This window comes from Carlito syrichta, unplaced genomic scaffold (assembly GCF_000164805.1).
Source record: "Carlito syrichta isolate Samal-C Ts95f unplaced genomic scaffold, Tarsius_syrichta-2.0.1 Scaffold314080, whole genome shotgun sequence".
NCBI lineage: Eukaryota > Metazoa > Chordata > Mammalia > Primates > Tarsiidae > Carlito > Carlito syrichta.
In genome coordinates, this window is record NW_007258176.1 from 152,294 (window position 1) to 164,175 (window position 11,882).

Here is an 11,882-nt window from a genome sequence, read left to right on the forward strand (position 1 = left end):
GTACTGTGACCCTCACAATGATGTCTCCAGCTGCCACTCCACTGTGGCTGCTATCCTCTGTGGATGATAAAGCCCTCTCCTAAGATACCACAGAAGTTCTCATCTGTAGCCAGGAATTCTCTTAAGAATCCTCAGATGCTCAACATCTCTCCACAGGCACCAAAACTGCCTAGCAGGAACCCGCCACCACCACTGACTTTATAGGTTTCCCTCAGATCCATCATTATGGTGCAAAGACTTCTATTTCTCACTTGTCATAGCACCCCCTAACCAGAGCACCTTCTCAGGTCACCACTGGGGTGATCCATAGCAGTTCAGCTGTGACCTTGCATCATTTTTTCACCCACCAGTGTGGATAGGGTCCTCTTGGTCTGCCAGCTGATGGGTGACCTCAACCCAATTCCTTATGTTTTTCCTGTGTTCTTGGACCACTTCTGATACCACTTGTATTAGTTAGAGTGCCCTGAGGAGAAGATCTCAATACAGCATTAAATGTGAAAAATTTTATTAGAGGAGATACTTGTTAGGAAAATGAAGAGGAAGACAAAAGACTGGAACAGCCATCAGATCATGATGCAAATGTGAATCCCAGTGAGGAAGAGAGGGAAGGAATGTTGGCTGGAAGTGTCTTAGACCTGGTGCAGGCTGGAAGTTCAGCGAGAGCATCAGGGAGTCCTAGAGCCACAGTCAGTCCTCAGAAGAGGAACTTAATTTTCCTGCTGTTCTCAGTCATTGGCTGGAAGAAACCCTTGGTTAGCATGGTCTCAGAGTGAATATGGCAACAGATTTTAGGCTGCAACAGCTGGGCAATTATCAGTAATGCTTCCCCTAGCTGAGGGCCGGGATGTGCCTTCTCATGACTCCATAATGATTTAGTGAAGAGGAAAGAGAGGCGACACAGGAGAAAACGGGGATGAATTTATGAACCAATAACCTCTAAGTAGATGAGGAGGGATGAGGGTTGGGCACCAGCAGATAGACTAACCCTGGTTGGAAGCAGGATGCTTAACTTTCAATAACTGAAGGCCCAACACATGGTGCAGCTGCCAATGCAGGAACAGATGGTGGTAGAATCTGTGAATGTCATTTTTTCCTGTGTCTGTTTTCCCAGTGAAGTAGAATGCAAGGTCATTAGCTTCAGGAAGAATGAGGAAGGGCTGGATTTGTGAACAAGGAGAGAGGGTGGGAAGAGTTTGCCAGGCTAGGAGGAGAATGAGAATCACCCTCTACCTCATGCAGGTAGAGGGTGATGACTGGCCATGGGATGGGTTCCCATGAGGCTAGGGTGACACGTTAGAGAGAGCAGTCAGCATGGCTGCGTGCTGCTCTCCAGCCTCCTGCAGTTCACAGGGCAGGTGCAGCGTAGACAGAGGCAGAATTCACAGCTGTGTCGTTTGACAAGAAAGGATGATAAAGCAATGGAGGGGCAGGGAGACAGAAATTATTCACCATGGAATTCAAAATGGGTGAAGAAGGACAAGAGGACACCAAGGCTGAGGGACAGTGGGTAGATGGCAGGATCAGTAGACTATAAACCCCAGGGGGTAAACGATCGTGGAACTGATGTACTACAGAGCGGGCTTCAAGTCTGGAAAAGGCACATGTGCAGTGAGTGGTTTCCTGATATTACATTACAATGTATGATAAAAATAATCATATCAATGTCCTCAGAACCTGTGGCCACCATGCAAGGAAACAAGTCAGAAGATGGCCAGAGAGTGGGAAGTGTGACACTAAGACTGTGGAAGTCTTGACCATGACATGGCCTCAGGGCTGACGAGGGTGTGGGGCCCAGACAGAAAAGAGGAGAAGGTCCTGGAGAAGAGGAGTTCTGGGATCTGAGAAGATAGGTGATGAGGGCAGTCTCTCTGCTGCGCAGGTGTCTATTGCTGTCATAAAATCACCACAGACCAAGAGCTTTAAACAGCACTTATTTATCATGTCCCAGTCATGTGGGTTATAATTCAGACACAGTCTCAGGGAACTAAGATTAAGATATGGTCAGGTCTTTGATTCTTCCTGGAGATTCTGGGGGAAAAATTTGCTTCCAAGATCATTCAGGTTGCTGTTTAAATTCAGTTCCCTGCAGATGTGGGACTGATGTCCCCATTTCCTTGTTGGCTGCCATCTAGCAGCCATCCTTAGCTCCTGGAGTCCTCTCTCAGTCCTCACACATGGCCCCTATGGCACATCCAATCTCTCTCCCCTTGGAACCTCTGACTTCCCCTCTGCCGCATCTCCTCTGTCTTCCTCCTCTGCAGCATCTGACTCCAGTCAGAGCAGGTCTTTAACTTAAAGGCTTTTGTGATGTTATTGGGTTACACAGATAGTCCAGGACAATCTCTCTATTTTAAAGTCCTTAGCATTATTTATACCAATAATGTTCCTTTTGCCATGTAATACAACCTCCTCACAGGTTCCAAAGATGGGGAACTGGACATTTTTGGGACCATTCCTCAGCATTCCACATCTGTGTATGTTGAAGTCACCAAGGATCAAGGCAACAACGCTGCTGGAGAGGGTGATGGTGAGCCAGGAGCCACAGGAGTCAGAATTGAGAGGAACAGCTTGGGTCCCAGAGGGAATGGCTACAATGAGGGGAGTGGGGGCCTAAACTCATGTCAGGTTAGGGATGTTAGGGAGGAGGGAGGTAGAAAGTCCTGAGAGCCACCACAAGGAATGAGGATCCCACCTCACTTCCCTGCCCACGGATACAAGGTCATATGGGGAACTCTCCATGTGAGAGGACTTCAGAAAGGACTGTGTCATCAGGGAGACCCAGGATTCTGTTGTAGAGAGGATATGACGGTTTTGCTGATCATGGGCTGAAAATTCCAGGGGGAACAGTGGAAAGTTTTTCTGAGTGGGAGAAGGGTGTGGAGGGAGACAGGGTAGGGGTGTGCAGAGCATTGTGGGGACACAAGTGAAGGGTAGTAAGGGGACCTGGGGTGAGTGACACAGACAAGGCAAAGGGCATGCTGAGGTCCGTCCTGGTGGACTCGAGGCAGAGGATGGTGGTGAGGTTGTGAGAAATGATGAAAGGAGGGGCAGGTTGGGCCTCACCTGGACTCTGTGGGTGGAGGTGAAGAGGGTTGGGGTGGTTGGGTCTTAGTGCTGTGTAGACCCTTTCTAGAACCCCCGATAACAGGATGGTATGTCTGGGAGAGGAGGGATCTCAGACAATTTACTTTTGACCCTGAGGGAGGGGAGACCTCACTCCAGGTCTCAAGTCTGTCCTGCTGCTGTGGGTGGGACATCTGAGCACCACATGTGACCCTGGCACGGGGCTAGGAGAGCTGTGTGCTCTGTCCTGACAGTCTCAATGTGTACATTGGAGAGTGCCATATGGACATGGAAGTGTTGTTCTCAGTAAGGGAAAGCTGCGTGAACAGAGAGGTTTCAATAAACTGAGAAATAGGGAAGAGAAGAAAATGTTTCCACTTTCCATCTTCCAGGGCGTTGCTGTCATGGCTAAAGAGAGAAGTTGCAGGAAGATGGAAACTCAGAGAGGGCTAAGGCCCCCTGAGGTCTTCTCGCCTCTACTTAGAAGTCATGGGAAAATAATCAAGAACATTCTACATCACTCTGAGATTGTATCGTATTAGGGAATGAGAGTAATTTTATTCAATGTAATAATCCTACTATTGCTTGATTAAAACATGTTATTTTTGACAGATAAGCACTGAAGTATTTAGTAAGGAGGGCCATGAGGTTGGCCAGTGATTCTAATTGTTTCAGCAAAATATAATTTATTACATACCCAAAAGACATAACTAGATCTAGGATGACCACTGTATTCTCTCAAACTTTAGGAAACTTTGACATTTTTCTCAATAACTTAGAGAAAATTTAAAAACTAATAATACACAATCACATGAGAAATTTTCACAGTATCACATTGAAAGAAAATTAAGCTTCAAGAGTGTGTGTGTTTGAGAATGTGTTAGTGTATGTTAGTTGTGTGTGTCCTGTGTGTGAATGTCAATTTGTGGAGAGTATCTGAGAGAGAATGTGTCAATATGTGTGACAGTATCTTTGTGTCACTGTTTCGATGTATGTGAGTTTATGTATGAATTTGAATCTGTGTGTACATTCATTCATCCACTCAACAAATATGGTTGAAGTAACAATCAGTCACTTTTTCAAGGCAACAAAAACACAGCTGTGAACAATTAAAATCTCTGTATTTGGCCTCACAGAACATGTATTTACAGGAAAGAGACTTAGAAATTAAAATGAATATATTCTGTAATGGTAGTAAAAGGTTTGTGAATAAAAGCAAAGCAGGGTGGGGTTGGAGGGGGGCTGGAGAGTCCACATGAGGCAGGCAGTGCAGGGAGGGCTTCTATGGGACCTCTGAGGAGAAAGTCTGGCAGGGAAGGATCCTTAGAGACGAGTCTCTAGGCAGGGGAGTGGCAGTGCAGAGGCACAGAGGGGAAGACGCCTGGGCGACTGGAAAGGATGACCCGGTGGAGGCCTGAGTCCAGACCCCATTAGGGCCCCATCTGGGTAAACTCAGGGTTACTGGAGAGGGTCTTGCCAATAAGAGGAATTTTTCATTCAACATGTTCTGAAAAGATCCTTCAAGACATTCCAAAACGCTCAGAAGGGAAAATTCCACCCTCCCCAGACACCAGTTGCCCAGGTCTCCTACCGGGATGAGCATGTCACCAATGTCTCACATGACTTTCCTGAAAAGAAGTAATACACATGTTGTTACTATTGCTTCAGCAAGAAGGAGTGGGGGGGCATAAAGGGAAAAGAAGAAAATGTTTCTAGTCCCACCTTGCCATCAAGGGCTGGAACATGGAGTTGCAGGGAGGAGATGGAAAACTCAGGGACAACACAAGGCTCCTGAGCCCTCCTCTCCTCTGACCCCTGTGTAGTCCAGGGCTGCTCAGAGCCTTCTTCATCCTCCCAGTGCCCAGCCCCATGTCACCCATCTCTGCCTTACTTACAGCGCAGACTCCTCCAGGGGTCAGAATCCGAGAGCAGCGTGGGGGCATCCCCGTATGGCCACAGAAATAAGGTCCAAGGACCTGAGCTCCTGTCTCACCTGCTTGGCCGGAACCTCCCCTGGGTCTCTCTGGGCACCCAGCAGCAGGACAGAGTCCTGCATAAAAGAGGGCACTGCCTCCTATGCTGATGATCCTTGAAAATCCAAGAGAATCTGTCAAAACGCTGCTTGCACTGATAAAGGACTTTGGCAAAGTCTCGGGATACAAAATAAATGTGCAAAAACCAACTGCATTCCTACACACCAACAACAGGCAGGCAGAGACCCAAATAAAAAGCACAATCCCATTCACAATAGCCACCAAAAAAATGAAATACCTTAGCATCTTCCTAACCAGAGAAGTGAAAGACTTTTACAGTGAGAATTACAAAACACTGCTCAAACAAATCCCAAAAGACACAAACAAATGGAAACATATTCCATACTCATGATAGGAAGAATCAACATTGTTAAGATGTCCATCCTACCAAAGGCAATCTACAGATTCAACGCAATACCCATCAAGTTACCAACGTCATTCTTCTCAGACCTGCAAATGACAACACAGAAATTCATATGGAAACATAAACGACCATGAATAGCCCAAACAATCCTTAGCAAAAGAAACAAAGCAGGAGGAATCACACTTCCAGACTTCAAACTTTACTATTAAGGTGTAATAAGTAATCAAATCAGCCTGGTATTGGTATAAGAACAGGCACACAGACCAATGGAACAGGATAGAGATTCTGGAAGCAAAGCCTCAATTCCTCAACCAACTCATCTTTGACAAAGTCTCCAACACCAACCACTGGGGAGAGGAGAACCTTTTCAGTAAATGGTGCTGAGAAAACTGGATGACCACATGCAGAAGATTGAAACAGGACCCCTACCTATCACCAGACACAAAAATTAACTCTAAATGGATCAAAGACCTAAATGTAAAATCTGAAGCTATAAGAATCTTAGAAAGTGCAGGAGACACCCTTATGGAAATTGGAACTAGGAACCAATTCCCATTCAGAACCCTAAAGGCCAATACCTTAAGAAATAAGATAGACAAGTGGGACCTCAACAAATTAACAAGCTTCTGCAAAGCAAAAGAAACCATTACGAGAGCAGGGAGACGGTCCACAGAATGGGAAAAAATATTTGCCAATTGTATATATGACAAAGGCCTAACATCTAGGATCTACAAGGAACATCTAGGATCTACAAGGAAACGTGCTGAAAGGGATAAAAAAACAACAACGGCCCCTTAAAAAATGGGCAAAAGACATGAACAGACACGTCTCAAAAGAGGATATACGGGCAGCCAACAGACACATGAAGAAGTGGAGACTCACTCATCATCAGAGAAATGCAAATCAAAACTACCTTGAGATACCACCTAACCCCTGTAAGAATAGCCATCATTAATAAAACAAACAACGACAGATGCTGGCATGGATGTGGAGAAAAAGGAACGCTTCTACACTGCTGGTGCGAATGCAGACTAGTGTAACCTATTTGGAAGACAGTGTGGTGATTTCTGAAAGAACTAGAAATTGACCTTCCATATGACCCAGCAATTCCCCTATTGGGAATATACCCAGAGGAACTCAAATCATTCTATGACAAAGATACCTGCACATGTATGTTTGTTGCGGCTCTATTCACAATAGCAAAAACATGGACCTAACCATGTTGTCCATCGAAGCTGGCCTGGATTTTAAGAAAATGTGGTACATACACACAGTAGAATATTATGCAGCCATAAGGAAGGACAAATATACAAACTTTGCAGTAACCTGGATGGATTGAGTCAATCATACTCAGTGGTTTATCACAGAAACAAAGAACTGAGTTCCATATGTTCTCACTCATAAGGTGACCTTGAACAATTATAATGCTATCAGAAAGCGATTGGCAACAGTGGAAAACTGTCAGGGGAGAGGGGGGAGGGATTGGCAGTTGAGGGAAACTGCTAGGGGAGGGAGGCGCATACCTCATCAACAAGGATACCTGCATGATTAATGTTTATATACCTAGCCCTGAATTGTACCCCACATCTTTATAATTAATTAATTGAAGAAAAAAAGAAGAAGAAGGAGCACTGGGGGTGAGGGGATAAAGGGAATAGAAGAACATGTTTCTACTCCCATGTTGCCATCAAGGGCTGGAACATGGAGTTGCAGGGAGGAGGCAGAAACCTCAGGGACAACACAAGGCTCCTGAGCCCTCCTCTGACCCCTCTGTAGTCCAGGGTTGTTCGGAGCCTCCTTCATCTACTGGATACCCAGTCTCGATCACCCATCTCTGCCTGACTTACAGCCCAGACCCCTCCAGGCTGCTCAGTCAGAATCCGAGGGCAGCGTGGTGGCGCCCCCGTGTGGCCACAGGAATAAGGTCCGAGGGGCTGAGCTCCCGTCTCACCTGCTCAGCCAGGACCTCCCTTGGGACTCTCTGGGCTCCCAGCAGCAGGACAGAGCCCTGCATAGAAGAGGGCACCACTCCTAAGTCAGGTTTGGGATCTGAAGTGTTTCCAAAAATCCACGCTGATATAGAAGTTACCTCTGGCATTGAGTGACTGTGGGTTCTTGCCTTAGGGCAGAGTGAGGTCTCCAGGTCAGGTTAGGCAGTTCCTGGTTCTTGGGTGGACACAGCAGACATATGGCACGTCCTCACTCTTTTGGAATGAGACCCTGGACTCCGGAGTCTTTGTTACTTGTTTCTGCTGCTGCCTCTTAGGGTCAAGATCTCTCCACCTGGGTGGGACTCAATCAGGGAGTTTTAGACTCTGGGATCTTGGAGGAGGAGCCACTGGGGAGCCTCCTAGGGAAGTGAAGATAGGGAGGAAATAGGGACATCAGGGGGTAGAGGTTATGAGGGAGGAAGGAGCAAGGGAGGAGGGTGATATGAGAAGTACTGGCCTAGGGGCCTCCTGCTTGGAAGGAGTATTCTGGGTCTGAATCATGGAGATGGAGGTGTCTGTGCCCCTCTCACATGAATCATTCATTTTCCTAAATTTCTGGGGTTTCCAGCATCCCGCTCCCTCCCCTATAACTTCACAGCAGTGACTCAGTACTGAGCTGTCACTGTCACAGGAGCATCCTTCTTCACCTATGACAGCTGGAACCAGGCCAATAAACCTGACAGACCATGTGCTGGACACAGAAGAGACAGGACACCATCATGGGCTATGAGGATCGTGTAGTAGGACCCAGGCCCTAACTACCCAGTTTCCAGGTTCTCAAAGTGGCCCCTATCCCCACTGCAGCTGTCCTCCCACAGACCCAGAAATGTTGTCTCTTCCTCCTCTAGTTACACAAATACCTCTAACCTAAGTCTAGACACTTCAGGCCCCTCTCTCTGCCATTCCCAACCTCTGAACTAAGGATATCCACAACCTCGACCTCAAATCTCATTTTTACCCTTATGGACCAGGATGTTGGATGCTCAGAAGCCTGGAGAGAGTTCCCCAGAGCCCCCAACACTGCACTGAGCCATACTGTCTTCTGGGCAGCAGTCGCCACATTCTTGCAGCCTAGATGTTCCCATCTGAGCCCAAGAGGCATCAAATGCTGTTGGTGGTCAGGGTCTGCTGAGCTGCAGTGTTTGTGGGCAAAACCATGAGTCTGAGGCAGCACTGAGCATTGTGTGCCTTGAACAGCTCAGGAAACCAGGATCAATGGCTAAACACCCATCTCTCTCTCTCTCTCTCTCTCTCTCTCTCTCTCTCACACACACACACACACACACACACACACACACACACACACACACACACACACCACAGTCATGCTATGACTGAATTGTGTCCTGAAAATTCATATGTAGAAGCCCTAACCTCTATTGTGATAACATTCGGAAATGAAGACTTTAAGGAGAAAATTAAGGTTAAATGAGGTCACAAGGGTGGGTTCCTACTCCTATAGAACTAGTATTTATAAGAGGAAGAGACACCAGTGATGTCTCTCTTTCTGCATGCACACAGAGGAAAAACCACATGAAAATATGAGAAGGCAGGCATCTAAAAGCCAAAAAGAGAGCCCTCAACAGAAACCAATATTCCTGCACCTCAATCTTAAGACTTTGTAATGGATTAAATGTTTGTATCCTCTCCAATTTATACGTCAAAGTTCTAATCCTCAATGTGATGGTATGATGAGGTGGACCTTTGGGGGGAATTAGATCAGATGAGTTGAGAATTTGGGGTCACTATGATAGCATTAGCATCCTTATAAGAAGAGAAAGAGACTGGAATTCCTGCTCTCTTTATCCCGTGTGGATACAACATGAAGGCAGCTGTCTGCCAGCCAGGAAGAGAACCCTCACTAGGAATTCAGGGTTCTCAGACTACCAGGCTGAAATTTGTGAGAAACAAATTTCTGTTGTACAAGCTACCCCAGTCTGTGGTGTTTTGTTATGGCAGCTGGAGCTGACCCTCGACCAAACACCAGCAACTCCCCCTTTCCAGTTTCAGAACCAGCTTTAAGAAATTCTTGTCACAGCATTTATTCATCTATTTACAAATATTTAGTGAATGCCTCTGTGCCAAGTATTATTCTAGGTCTGGTGGTCATTTAATGAAAAGAGACAAACACCTGCTGTCCTATGCTTACATTCTGAAAGATAGGCAATAAATAAAAAAAATAAAAACAGTAGCAGACTATATGGATGTATTGTAGCAACAAAGAATCTTAAAATAAAACAACAACCTTTTCTATCTCTATTTCTGTGGATTGACAGGGCTCAGCCAGATAGCTCTTCTGCTCCATGTGACATGGGCTGGGCTGCTGTCATTTGGAACCCGACTGCCCCAGAACATTCAAGAGGGCTCCCATGCCAGGCAGCAGGTGGTGCTGGCTGTGGGCTGGGAGCTCACTGGGGCTGTGAACTGGGTAGATGGGTCCTCCTCCACTGTTCCATGTGGCTTGGATGCTTCCAGCTCCACACCTGGGCTCCAGGAATGGGTATTAAAAGCAGCCAAATCAGAAATAAAAGATATCTTATGTCAGAACTTCAGAAGTAAGGCAGTGTCACTTTCCCCATGTTCTTGTCGCCAAAGCAAGTCACAGATCCAAGAGGAGGAGATTAGGCTCAGCTCTTGATGGGGATGGAAAGGTCCCACTGCTAAAGAGAACATAGAATGAGGGACATTATTGAGGTCATCTTGGAAAAAAATTTTATTGATAAAATGATAGAAGATAAAAAGAAAAAAAGGAAAGTCAACAATCAATGCAACATAATACTGGTGGCGATTTAAAATAGGGTGCTCAGGGTGGGTCACATGGAGGTGCCATTTGAGCAGATTTGAGGAGGAGAGAAACTGAACCATGCAGATATTTGAAGGAAGAGACTTCCATGATTGCCCTGGGCACACACCCAGGTCTCTGCACGGGAGCCGACTCTAAAGCTGTGGTGGAAATGGAGATGGGCACAATTATCAAAGGCTTCCTAAAGGGAGTGGTGATAACCCAGGCCTCCCCTTCTTTTCTGAGACTTTAGAAGTACTGGAATGAGGGAGGAGAGGTCACTGGCTTGTGGAGGAGCACTAGGGGGTGAGGGGAGGGGGAGGTATGTCCCACCCACACTCCACCTCTCTGCTCTCTCTCCTGATCCAGTGCCCCCTCCCCAGGGTTGTGGTCAGGAATAGGAGGACCCTCAAGGCCACCACACCCTGCCATGCTGAGCACCTGGCTTCTCACCTCCCAGCATCACTCTGACCTGGGTACAGGAAGGAAAGGAACCTACCCTGGACTCGAGATTCAAAGGGATCAGACCTGGGAGAGGGCGCGGTGAGTCATACCTAGGCTGGGCAGCTGTGGGTGTCCTGGGGCTGAGATGCACCTGCCTGCTGGAGCACCTGGGCCTGAAGAGGTTCCTTAGTGTTACTGAGGTGAGGTGTTGTCAGAGGACCAAGACTGAGGGTGGGGGCATCTCATCCAGATCCTGCCCCTGCTCTCTGTTGCTGTGCCAAAGGTCTCTCCCTCTTTCCTAAGTGGAGATGCCAGAGATGTCCTCAGTCACCCTCTGAGCACTCAATATCATCCCTCATTCAGAAGTCATTCCCCACCTAGCCTCCTTCATTCCTGCTGCACCTTCTGTCCCAGCCCCAGGCTCTGATCTCTCCCTCTCCTTTTCTATGCTCCAGAGGGGAATGATTCACTTACCACTGAGAAGTTGACTAAATGAGAGTCTGGGTTTTCACTGTGGTTGAGAGGAGGAAAAGGTTTCTTGGCCAGAGACTGGGAAGGAAGAGTGGGCACAGACAGAGCAGAAATGGAAGGAATGGGGGAGTTTAGATAAAGGCAAATGTCTCCATAAGGTCATTTTTCTGTCATAGTCCAAGGGAGGCGTCCCTCCCACAGGCCAGGGACGTGGAAAGGGCAGTAAAATAAAGAGATTCTTCAAGTGAAAGGAAAGGTGCTACTTCCCTTTACCTTATTCTTCTTATGTTGCTGACCCCTGTCAGTGGTAGAAGTTGCAATTGTTATTATTATTTTCACAAAATCCCAGTATCCCCTTGGTTTGGAGCACAATAATCAAAATTAAGAAAATTCACATTGACTCAATACTACTATCACTATTCAAATTTCCCAAATTGTCACTATAATGTTCTTTCTGGGCAATTTTTCCAGTCCAGGATTTAATCAAGGTACACACATTGCAGTCAGGTATCTTTAGTCTCTTTTAGTCTACAGCAACTTCTTAGACTTTCTTTGTCTTTAATAATCTTGGTATTTTTGTAGACTGTTTTGGGTTGACACTATTGGAGATCCTCTGAGCTTCCTGTATGTGGATGTCCCTGTTTTTCCCTAGACTTAGGTAGTTTTCAGTCATTATTTCATTTGATGCATTTTCTATGTCTTTCCCATGTCTTCTTCTGAAACATCCATGATGC